Source organism: Neophocaena asiaeorientalis, unplaced genomic scaffold (genome assembly GCF_003031525.2).
Source record: "Neophocaena asiaeorientalis asiaeorientalis breed wild unplaced genomic scaffold, Neophocaena_asiaeorientalis_V1.1 scaffold684, whole genome shotgun sequence".
Taxonomy (NCBI): domain Eukaryota; kingdom Metazoa; phylum Chordata; class Mammalia; order Artiodactyla; family Phocoenidae; genus Neophocaena; species Neophocaena asiaeorientalis.
In genome coordinates this window covers 5,705,450-5,718,259 of record NW_020174048.1, presented here as the reverse complement: position 1 = coordinate 5,718,259, position 12,810 = coordinate 5,705,450, and positions in this window count along the sequence as shown.

The window sequence follows — 12,810 nt, the reverse complement described above, 5'->3', positions numbered from 1 at the left end:
CAAGGAGCATCCAATTTAGTTGAGATGACAGAAATAACGAACAAGGAAAACAACACAAACAAGGAAATAGGAATCTGTTATAAAATGCTGGGTTATCTGACTCCAGAAAATTCTATCTGGACTAATGAACCTATGAATGAATAGCTAAAAGAAATTATTCTGTACTATATATATCAGATCATAAATTTATTCATACTTTTAGCAGATAAATATTCCAGAACCCAGGTAAACTTTTCTGCAAAGGGGAAGATAGTATTTTAAGCACTGCGAGTTATACTGTCTTTGTGACAATTACTCAGCACTGTGGTCACTACTCAATTCTCCTTTTTTTTTTTTTTTTCGGTACGCGGGCCTCTCACTGTTGTGGCCTCTCCCGTTGCGGAGCAGAGGCTCCGGACGCGCAGGCTCAGCAGCCATGGCCCACGGGCTCAGACGCTCCCAGACCGGGGCACGAACTTGCGCCTCCTGCTTCAGCGGGCGGACTCCCAACCACTGCGCCACCAGGGAAGCCCTCAATTCTACTTTTATAGTATAAAAGTAGGCATCCACAATCAGGAAATAAATAAGTGTGGCTGTGCTTCTATTAAAAAGCATATATATATATATATATATATATTTACAAAAACAGGTGACTACCAAGACAAATTTAGTAAACAGTCAGGTAGGGAGGAAAACTAATGCTAAGAGTAGGTTGTAAAATGTTCTGTATGATACAGGTTGCCATGGGAGCCCAGGGCAGGTGGCTCTAAAGCAAACAGCCCTCCCATTTTCAAGACTTCCTTCAACAGGCTCAAAGAGAACCTATTTTCTTAACATGTGATTCAGGTCTTTTACACATAAATTTTTGGAACAAAATGATAGTTTACATTTCTGGAACTCACTTGTCCAGACTAATAAGAATTTTATAAGGTCGAGTATTTTTTTTTCTTTTTAGATCAAAATCCATTCAAGTTGGAAGTATTTCTATGTTATTCCAACCCAAGTGTTGAATGAGCATCACATTCTAGAGCAAATATATTTAATATGCAATATTCCACATAAAGAAATTTGGCAAAGCTCAGACTGCTTCAAGACTATGTAACAATTTACTGTGATTCAGGATCTGACCATATACTGACACGTGGTTCATGAGAAGCCAAGTGTACTAACATAGCCCCGGACCCTTTGGGATGGTGGTCTTAGTGACAACAAGACAAAGAGTATCTACCCCATAGAAAACATTCACCTTTGAAGCCCATCCATTATAAATAGCCTAGTTGCTGTTTCAGAAGCTGGATGGCAGCCAGAGAGAGAGGAAAACAGATTGAGGTGAACCACGGGGAGAACATGAAAGTGGGCAGAAGCCTATCCAAAATGAAAAAGTCAAGGAAACATAAACAAGGGCATTGAGGTGATGAAAAGAGGAGGACAATCTTATGGGGTTACTATTCTATTAGCTTTCTCAGAAATTCCAGTATTTCTTCAAGTGTACGACAGTCTCTATACCTATTGAGAAACTAACAGGAAGAATTAGAGGAAGTAAGATATGAAGCATATAGTATTCATGTAACATGCTTTGGCAAAGAATCCCACCTTCCATTTTTGAAACAGTAGCCAAGAGTTGTAGAGGAGCAGAAAGGAAACAGACAACCAGACATACAGTGGATCCAGGGGGCACAGGAAATGCTTAGCCAGTGCACATTTGTTGCTGAATTTATGGGACATCTTTCAAAAGTAGCTGAGTCTTCCCCACATGTAAAAGTAGCTACTCTAACAGGGATACCAGCATAAGACAATGTATGATTGTACTTTTTGAAAACTACTATTTGAATCAGCTTTCTATTGCATCAAAAAACAAGTAAAAGAAATTGCATTACTCTTCAGGCCACAAATTTATTTAAACTTCTTTTTGATATCCATTTATAGGATAACTTGTACACTGCATGAAAAAAAAATTGATAAAAATATTTTTACTTTTTTCCACCAGTAAATGGAAACCAACTTGTTGTAGATGTAGCTTAGTTAATACTCCTCCTCAAATTAAATATTTTAAGATCAATCAGTTAACATCTTTCTTTGGGTACAAAATACAGCACTAGAGGTTCTGGAGACATATAAGAAATTGGAAGGTACCCTTCAGAGAGTTTATAATATAATGGATTAGGATGTTTCTACCTTCAAACAACAATAAAGTGATCAAATGTATAGTATGATTGATTCTGTGCTCCATTTGTGTATTGGATCCTTTGCTTGTGATTGTAAGAATTAACCCAAGCAATTCCAAAGAGAATGTTAACAACCTCGATGATATTGCTGGTTCACAGACAACTTTTAGCACTTTAACAATTGAGATGGTTGCATTTACGACTTAGAAGGATGACAATTCAGAAAGTAATACTCCTTAGAGACTCATGGTATGATTCAGAGATTTCCAGAGCAATAATAATTTGTTTTCCTTTTCTTGTAAACTTATTCATTTCCTTGTTGGGTAGTAATATTGAGGTATTCTCTTGACTGATTCAAAATAATGCATGTTGTATATAAAAATAATTTCTATTTCTAAAGTATTTCAAATATGTTATGTCATCTCTAATTAGTGTGAAACCTTCACTTTACAGTTTAGAAATAAAGGTGCTAATATTAATTGATCTACCAATATTTACAGAGTAAACTAATGGCAAATAAAATACTGCATTTAACATTACTAACTTCCATTGTAGAATTCTTTCTGCCAACTATGAAAAGCAACATTTTTCACATAATGAAAAGCTGTTTAAATATGTAATATTTAATATGTAATTTAATAATTAATTCACTAAATTTCTCAGAAATAAAACATATAAAAGACTCCTAATTCTCAAGAATGGATGAAGTCATACATTGAGTTGCAACTATACATCTACTTAAGATTTATGTGTAACAATAGAAAGGACTGCATTTATGCAGGATTTCAATTAATACATATGACCAGAAGAATATATGATAATGCTTTTTGTACTCTGAATATTTTGTTTTTTATGAATATCACTTGCCAGATCCTGTGAGGTGAGAAAGGCTTTCGCAATATTCAAAATGAATTAATGTATTCCATCACATCAATAGGATGAAAAGAAAATCACATAATCATAATAAGAGATGCAGAAAAAGCATTTGAAAAAGTCCAATACTCATCCATGATAAAGCCATTCAGTAAACTAAAAATTGAGGCGACTTTCCACAACTTGATAAAGAATATCTACAAAATAATTTACAGCTTACATTACACTTTCTGGTGAGAAGCTCAAAACATTCCTTCTAACATCAGGCACAGGAAAGGCTGTCTCCTCTCATTCCTTTTCAACATTGTACTGGAAGTTCTAGCTAATGCAATAAGACATGGAAAAAGAAATAAAAAGTAAACAGATTGTGATAGAAGAAATTGAAAGTGTATTTATTCACAGATGACACGATAGACTATGTATAAAATCTGAAATAACCCATCCAAAAACTCCTGGAACTAACCAGTGATTATAACCAGCTTGCCAGGATACAAGGGTAGTGTAAAAAAACCAATCACTTTCCTATACATCAGTGACGAATAAGTAGAATTTGAAATTAAAAATACAATACCACTTACATTAGTAACCCTCAAAAAAAAAAAACCAACCTAGGTATAAATCTAACAACATATGTACAGGATCTGTCTGAGAAAAACTACAAAACTCTGATGAATGAAATCAAAAAAGAACTGCATAAATGAAGATATATTCCATGTTCGTGGATAGGAAAACTCAATAATGTCAAGATGTCAGTTATTCTCAACTTGATCTATAGATTTAATGTGATCCCAAAGTTCCAGCAAGTTTTGTAGATATTGACAAAGTAAATCCAAAGTTTATATGGAGAATCAAAAGACCCAGAGTAACCAACACAATATTAAAAGATAAGAACAAAATTGTAAAACTGTCACTACCTGATTTCTAGACTTACTATAAAGCCACAGTAGTCAAGATAATGTGTAACTAGCAAAAGAATATACAGATAGATCAATGGAACAGAATAGAGAACCCAGAAATTGACCCCCATAAAAACAGTCAACTGATCTTTGACAAGATAAAAAATGTAATACAATGGAGTAAAGATAATCTTTTCAACAAAGAGTGCTGGAACAACTGGAGATCCTTGTGCAAAAAGAAAGAAAAAAATGTAGACACAGACCTTACACCCCTCAAAAAATTATCTCAAAGTTGATCACAGACCTAAATGTAAAATGCAAAATTATAAAACTACTAAAATGTAACATAGGAAGAAACCTAGATGACCCTGGGTATGGTGATGACTTTTTAGATACAACACCAAAGGCATGATCTATGAAAGAAATAATAGAGAAGCTGGACTTCATTAAAAACTTTTGCTATGCGAAAGAGAATGTCAACAGAATGAGAACACAAGCTACTGACTGAGAAAAAAATTTGCAAAAGACACATCTGATAAAGAACAATTACCCAAAACATGCAAAGAACTCTTAAAAGTCAACAATAAGAAAACAGTGAGATTAAAAAATGGGCCAAAGTCCAAAACAGACTTCTCACCACAGAAGATATACAGATGGCAAATGACCAAAAAATAGATGCTCCTTCACATGTCATCAGGGAAATGTAAATTAAAACAACAAAGAGGTTGTTAAAATGGCCCAAATCTGGAACACTGACAACACCAAATGATGGTGAGAATGTGGAAAAATAGGAACTCTCATTTATTTCTGGTAAGAATATAAAATGCTACAGCCACTTTAGGTGATAGTTTGTCGGTTTCTCACAAAAATAAATATACTCTTACCATAAGATCCAGTAATCATGCTCCTTGGTATTGACCCCAAAAGTTGAAAACGTATGTCCACACAGAACCCTACACATGGGTGTTTACAGTAGCTTTATTCATAACTGTTAAAACTTGGAAGTAACCAAGATGTTCTTCAGTGGGTGAATGGATAAATCAACTTTAAGGTGGTACATCCAGACAATGAGATATTATTGTGCATTAAAAATAAATGATCCATCAAGCCATGAAAAGACAAGGAAGAAGCTTAAATACATATTATGAAGCAAAAGAAGCCAATGAGAAAAGGCTGCATATGGTATGATTCCAACCATGTGACATTCTGGAAAAGGGCAAAAAGATGGAAAAAGTAAAAAAATCACTCCTTTCCAGGGGTTGAATAAGCAGAGCACAAAGGATTTTTAGGGCAGTGGAAAACCCTAAAGTAAACTATGGATTTGGGGTGATAATGAGGTGTCAATGTAGTTTCATCAGTTGTAACAAATGTACCACTCTGAAAGGGAATGTTGATAATTGGGAACGCTGTGTGTGTGGCAAGGCAGGGTATATGGGCATCTCTGTACCTTCCCCTCAATTTTGCTCTGAACCTAAAACTACTCTAAAAACATAAAGTCTTAAAAAACAGTAATACCTGTATGGATGCTTGCCTTTCACAAGGTTTTGGATAGTTCAGTAACAAGTGTTCTTTAAAGCACATGTTCATATACGTCTGAGTATAAAACTTTATATAATACTAGTTAATTTTAAAGCCATATTTTCTTTGTTTCTAAATTATCATACCAACACATGTGTTATTTAGATAGAAAGGTAGGGAAGGTGATATAAAGTAGTATAGTGTACATGTTGGTCTAGGAAATTGTAAGCTTGAATTCTATCCAGCTTAGTCCCTAACTTGTTCAATAATCTTGGATAAATCCCCCAATATTTAGACTTGCTTTTCTTATAGTTAGTCCAAATATTCTTTGATCTACAACATTTTAAAAACACTCTTGACTTCTCATGCCAGCATAGTATCAATCAGAAGAAACCAGAAATAAGGATAAACACAAAAAAAAAATTGGTGTGGAAAATGTTATAGTAATTCAAATACCTTAATAAAGACAGTAATGAGAGTTTCAATTGAGCCACTGTTGAGCAACACTTTGTGGTGAAATTTAAAATTTAAAAAATAATAGCAGGACAGAATGAACTAAGAATAAGTATGAATATTTTCATCCTGAATCTAATTAGAGTCACAACGCAGGTCAAGAGTCAGCTAGAATAAAGTAGGTAGAACCCAAAACATGAAATACATGGTGTCTACATATTTATTTTTTGTTATAGTTATATTGTTAGTATGTCTTAGTGTTAGCAATATATTTTATTATTAGTACGAATTTGTTGTTATTGTGTTAACTTAAAGTTTGCTGGAAGAAAGTAACTAGAAGTGCGTGGTGTCGCTTCCAATTAGTAGGACAAAATGGTGTGTGTTTGGGAACTAAGATGATACTGCACTGTGTTCGCGTTTCCAGCAAATGCAGCAGACAGGTTTGGGATTTAGACCAGGAAGCGTAAGTGTGAAACAGAAATGTGGCAAGGATAGGGAGGGATTAGCCACTTGCCAGGTGTTTTCCAATAGAAACAAAGAAGGATTGTCGATATAAAAAAGACAATAAGGCATGTTTTGTATAAGGCACTAGAACTCATCTGGGAGCAACGTGCAGTCAGGAAATGGGAGCTTGGTGTGAGGAAAGGAACACGGCACATTTTCCAGTGAAATACCTGCAAACTTTATTATGCAAAGAGACACGCTATCTGTGCAAACTGCCCGACAGCTGGACCAACTTCAAGGACTCAGTATGAAAGTTTGAAGAAGAAAAATGAATGGATGTGGTAGCATTCTCCTAAATTAATATAACAAAGGTTCTAGGGTAAGGGAGGAGAGAGGGGACCTTCAGGGAGAAATGGAAAGAAATAAAGCAAAGACTGATTTCAGGTTGAAGGGAGAGGAAAAAGACAAGGAAAACATACATCACAAGAGAAAGACATGAGATGCAGCAGAAGAGCAGCAGGGAGGAGATGGATCTTGCAGAGAAAAGGGACAAAACACATCAGCAGAGACACTGTTGCCTACAGTTCCCATCCTTGGATGATGGAGAGAAAGTCGGGGAGGAATTGCAGTGTTAATTCCTCCCCCTGAATGAACGGATGGGAAACCAAATACAGAAAATGAGAATTGCAGGACCATAAGGAATACCTCCTTTCCCAGCAGGCTGAATGCAGGAGAAGATAAATCAAGAAGAAACAAACGGAAATGGTGGAACTCAAGGGCACAAAAGTTAAAGAAAAGAAGTTCAAAAGGACACTTGAAGATTTAACCACACAAATATAAGGAAAGGAAGATGCAGTCCATTGGAGGACAGATCAGAAGCAGTGTGTCCCTATAAACTTCCATTATGGGAAGGGACATGAGTCAATTCATCAGAAGTGATGAAAAGGTTAAAACAAACTACAGTTTAAAACAAAAAATAATAAAAAGAAAGAGGAGGAGGAAGAAGGATGAGGGTGGGCTCTGGGGAGGACAGAAGGAAGAGAAATACAATGACAGTTTGGGTAAACAGGTGTGTTTTGTTTTGCTTTAAGTGTTCTGGGCTGCAGTTTCCTTACGTGTTAAGTGAGCAGATGGGACTTCAGGATGGCTGAGGGCTCCTTAGCCTCTACCTTCTGGGGGTTTGCCCTTCCATTCTGGCACTGCGGAATACCAATACAGAGAAGGTCAAAAAGACACAGCTTCTGAGTTACCGAAGGACGTAGTCAAGCAGCTCAGAAGAGGACTGCAGTTTCAAACTTAAGGATTCAGGTAGAAATAGAGAAATTGCTTTAGTCCTAATGTTTAAGACTCTTCCCAGTGAAAAATAAGTGAATATATCGTACAGGACATGGATTTATGACACAGCATAGACATTTAAAAGATTAGGAATCTGCAAGGGGAGTTTTATGATTTGGGGGAGGAAATTTCACCGTCTTTTAGAAAAATTCAAGAAAGTTTGAGTCTAATCAAAAGGTAATGATGATGTCAAGTGCTCTAAAATCAGGCTGTTAGTATGTCCCATTGAAGGAGGTATATCAAGATACACATGCTAATCATCTAAAATAGAACTACAGGAAGTTGAAGTGTACAAAATCATTGACAAAGCATATAGGAAAGTGAGAATTGTAAACTATAAAGAGAAAACTAGCACTTTTTCTTGTCATGATATTGCAATAGCTAAAGCTAATTTCACACAATCCTGGAAATTTGGAAGTCATATGTAGAATGTTAAAAAAAAAGAAAAGAAAAACTTCTGTTATGACAGGAAAAAATTCAAATTTTTAATGTAGTTAATGGAAAGGAAGGCTTGCTTTCATTTTAAGATGTCACTAGTTGCATATCCAGGTAAAACATGCCATTAAATATAAGAAAAAAAATGGTAAAATAGATACTCTGTTTCTGCATTTAGTGACATACATAGATTGTTTTAAAGTGCAGAACAAGAAAATAAAATAGGACTAGCAAAAAAAAAAAAAAAGAAAACAAGTGGGGAGGGGGGCAATGAGAGAGGACTACAGATTGAGTCAGCGTAATAATACAGGGATAGAATTGCAAGGCTAGATCCCCTGTTTAGGTACATATTACAGGGCAAGGAGCAAAAGGATGATGGCGAGGGGCTGAAGAGATTTAGGTGGTGCTGAAATGGAAGATGTGGATAATAGGGCATAAGAACCTACAGCTTAAAGGGAAATGATGTGAGCTGACAGCCCAGCATCATTCAACATGTTTAAGGGTAGCTAGTAGCTAAGGGTAGCTAAGGGTACCTTAGGGGTAGCTAAAGGTAGTTGAGGGTAGCAATTCTACCTAATTGTAATGGCCTCATTGTTAAGACATTTGAGGAAGACCTAAAAAAACCACAGACACTTTGCAATGGTACGTGAGAGTAAGGGCAAGCAAGTGTCCCTGTAAAATGAGAAATAGTACAGTATCAAAAAGGAGAGGGGGATGAGAATAGAAGACGCACATCATTAGACTCAGAATCATGTAGGATGGTACTTCTCCTATGTTCATTGCATACACATACCTGGTGAATTGTGTTGAAACATATATTCTTTGATCCCCACTATGAACTCATTGGTATTACAATTACAGACTCCATGTATTTCAATCAATTGCAGTCCTTGCTATTGTGGCTGTTGTCTCTCGATGTTCAAATTACACATCTTTGGCTAATTGGAATCCCTTCATGAGAACCCCAGTGTCTTTCTGACATAAACTCATTAGTTTTTTTTTTTTTTGGCATCTCTTGCTTTCTGGCAAGAAATATTTCCTGCCCCAGACTAGAGTCACCTGTCCTTTAAGGCATCTTGGTTATTTTTGGTAAATTCCATTTCTGCAGGATTGCCATTGATTTGGGGCCTTTGAGAGTTCACAGAGCTAGTAAATACATACGTTAGAGGAAAAAAAAGGTCTTAGTAATAATTCTAACTGAATCAACTTCTTTGATTTTATACTTGAAGTCATTTTAAATAATTATTTTCTCTATGTGGATATGTCAAGCACTCAGCACACAGGTATGTTCATTCATTAAATTTGATATCCAATTTTAGTGAACATCTGTTTTATTTCTGATTTGTTTTGCATTGTAAAAGCTTGCATTATATCATAGCCAAAATAATAACATAAGATTCTTCAGAGATGTCTTATTCCTATTAATAACTCAACCCTCTTCTCTATAACAAACACATTCCTTATCTTGTCATTCATAGCCACTTTGGCAACATTTAGCATTCCAAACTTATCCCCTGTAACTCTGTAATATAAACTCTAGTTAAATTGGTCTATACTTAACTTCAAACATGCCAAGCATGCCTCCTGCTTTGTGACACTTCTATACTGATCCCTTTTTCTGGAATGCAGAGCCTGCTTCTGTCAATTTTAAAAGTGTCCTTTCTCCAAAGCCCATGATCCTTTTTACAAGTGTTGAGGTGGCTTATAACAAAGATATATGTAATATAATTATGAATCAGGAGTAAAAAAAAGCAGAAAGGAGAGAAATAGTAGAAATGCAATATTTCAGCAAAATAAAAACTTTTTTTTTTTTTGCGGTATGCGGGCCTCTCACTGTTGTGGCCTCTCCCGTTGCGGAGCACAGGCTCCGGATGCGCAGGCTCGATGACCTTGGCTCACGGGCCCAGCCGCTCCGTGGCATGTGGGATCCTCCCGGACCGGGGCACGAACCCGTGTCTCCTGCATCGGCAGGCGGACGCTCAACCACTGCGCCACCAGGGAAGCTCAATAAAAACTTTTATATGTGTATCCTGTCTCCTCAGGCACCTAGATTGGAGACTATAACCTTAGCTTATGTTTGATAAATAAATGAAGACTAAATCTCATAGTATATTCCCAGCATCTAGAGCCCTTTGGACATAGTAGTTTCCAGATTTACTTGTTGATTTTCTAGTACATCAAGAATTGTAAGTAGTTACATTTTTAGGTGACATTGAAGCAATTATATGATACAGAGTGCCAAATTGTGTGCAAAAGTTTCTTGAATAGCCTTTTAAATAATGTATTCCCATTGCAATATTTAGGGTGTCTTAGATAGGATTGCTGGGCCCTATAAAGGAGCATAGCCTGTATACTTTTCACTGGAAGATGGTTTTAGAAGCCACCCTTGTAAGGGAGAAAGAAGAGTGGGAGTCGGGGGAAGCAGAGGCTGACCCACTATGTGAGAGTCATCGTACCTCCACTTGATTCTCGAGTCCGCATGCGTGATTCAAGTTATCGGAAATCGGCATAGGATCAATGACATCTTGTATCAGCCAGTCACTGGGTGTGAGTCACCCGGTGAGAGTGGGCTTGGCCTGACCCTCAGCAGTTCCCTGAAGCTGAGGGCAATCACCAGTGAAGAATTGAGCTGTGAGTCCTCAGAAATGCATAGTCTAAGAAGACAAGGGTTGGAAACATCAGCTCTGAAGAGAACATCTGGGCAAAGCACCGTAGTATCCACTACATAGAACAACTTGTTATCGTGATGCTAGAGAAACATCATTATACTATTATTCTCATTATTATGGGTGTTGCTTGATTTTTTCTATTTGGAGATAAACAGTATAAATTATTGAAACAAGATCTTTTCAGAAAAAAAGACTTATGCCCCATAAAGGGGAAAATAAAGCTATCTAAATTTAAATAAAAACAAATTAATTTTCTCACAGATGTTTTGGGATATAAATAAGCCCATGGCTAGAAGACGAATCTCCAGCCCCAACTCCTCCGCGGGCATGCTGCAACACCTCACGGCGGACACAGGCTTTCGACAAGGCTTGATTTTACCTCACTCTCCAGCTGTGTACCAGTTAATTTGTCTGAACCTCAGGCTATAGAACAGTATTATAAATACTTAATGGCAGGGCTGACTATGGATTAAATAACATGTGGAAGTGCCTGGCCCACAGGAAGTATGCACTACACCCCACCCTGTTTCGTCGACCATATACTAGAGATGTTCCCACCTACCTCAGTTCTGACAGGGCTGCATGACGTCTGGATATGCCCTCCTACATTTTTTTTTTTAAGTAAAAAGTCTTTTGGAAGTGTGAAAAAAAAAAAAAACATAAGCCCATGTGTTAGGAAAGCATTATTTTGAAAGACTTTTTATTTTGGGGGGAAAAAACATAAGCTTTCTTTTGAAACTGTTAAATATTAATCTCCTATCCTATTGTTTTCAAATAAATTACATCCCCTTGTCATATTCTTGTCCTAATGTCTAATTTATTTAAAATGGTTTCTTATTGCATCCTCTGGTGAAATAAAAATATATGCATGTACGTGAAAGAGACTTGAAGAATCCTAGGATTACAGTGGATATTAGAATGACATGTGGGTCTGCCTTCCCTGGAGCTTTTATAAATAGATACCCATCTGTTTAGAACAAGTTTAATAAAATGTGGCCAGGGTATAGAATATATTTCTCAAGTTTTAGGTTCTCTGAACCCTCCTTTTAAAAAACAAGCGCTTGATACTTTATTGAGTTTAAGGGAAAAACCCCGAAATTCTTTGGCCTTGATTTGTATTTAATTTATTAGTGTACAAAGAGGTGTTAGTTTGTTGTAAAATGTTTTTAAATAGTTGCTAATAGCCAAATTGTATTTCCCACTAGATTACTTTAGTCTAAAGTAGGTCACCTTCTGGTTTAAATTAAGGAGGAGGTATCCTTTTATTTATTTATTTATTTATTTTTACTTTGGATTTCAATTTAAAACTGATTTCTAGGATCAAGGACATAAGGTTAATTCACCAGAAAGAAACACATCATTGGAAATCAGATAAATGTGGTAGAAGACAACTTAGTTAAAACAGCACCTAAAAGGAGTTTAATTGTGTATCTTTTTTTCCCTTAAAACTTCATCTGTGTTCTCTGTTCCTGAAATCCTACTTATATTCATTATTTCTGCCTAATGTACCCAAGGCAGACACTGGGAATAGGGTTGAAGGAGGGGGTTATAGTCCCGGGAAACACCATGATTGCATATTGTGGGGCAGTTGTTGTAATACTGGCAGTTTTTAATTAAACATCAGAGTAAATACACTTCATGTAATCTTTCAAGTGTATTTGTTTGTGTATATATGGATGTGTTTTAACCTGACATTAAGTAGAGATACGTTTTTCATGAGACATTTTTCACTTTCAAAAATAATTTCTGAAATATAAACAAGGACAAATGGCAATTTCACCAACCTAGGAGAAGGACAATTTTGAATGTTAGAATGCAAAAAGGGCTTCCCTGGTGGCGCAGTGGTTGAGGGTCCGCCTGCCGATGCAGGGGACACGGGTTCGTGCCCCGGTCTGGGAAGATCCCACATGTCGCGGAGCGGCTGGGCCCGTGAGCCATGGCCGCTGGGCCTGCGCGTCCAGAGACTCTGCTCCACAACAGGAGAGGCCACGGCAGTGAGAGGCCCGCGTACAGCAAAAAAAAAAAAAAAAAAAAAAAAAAAAA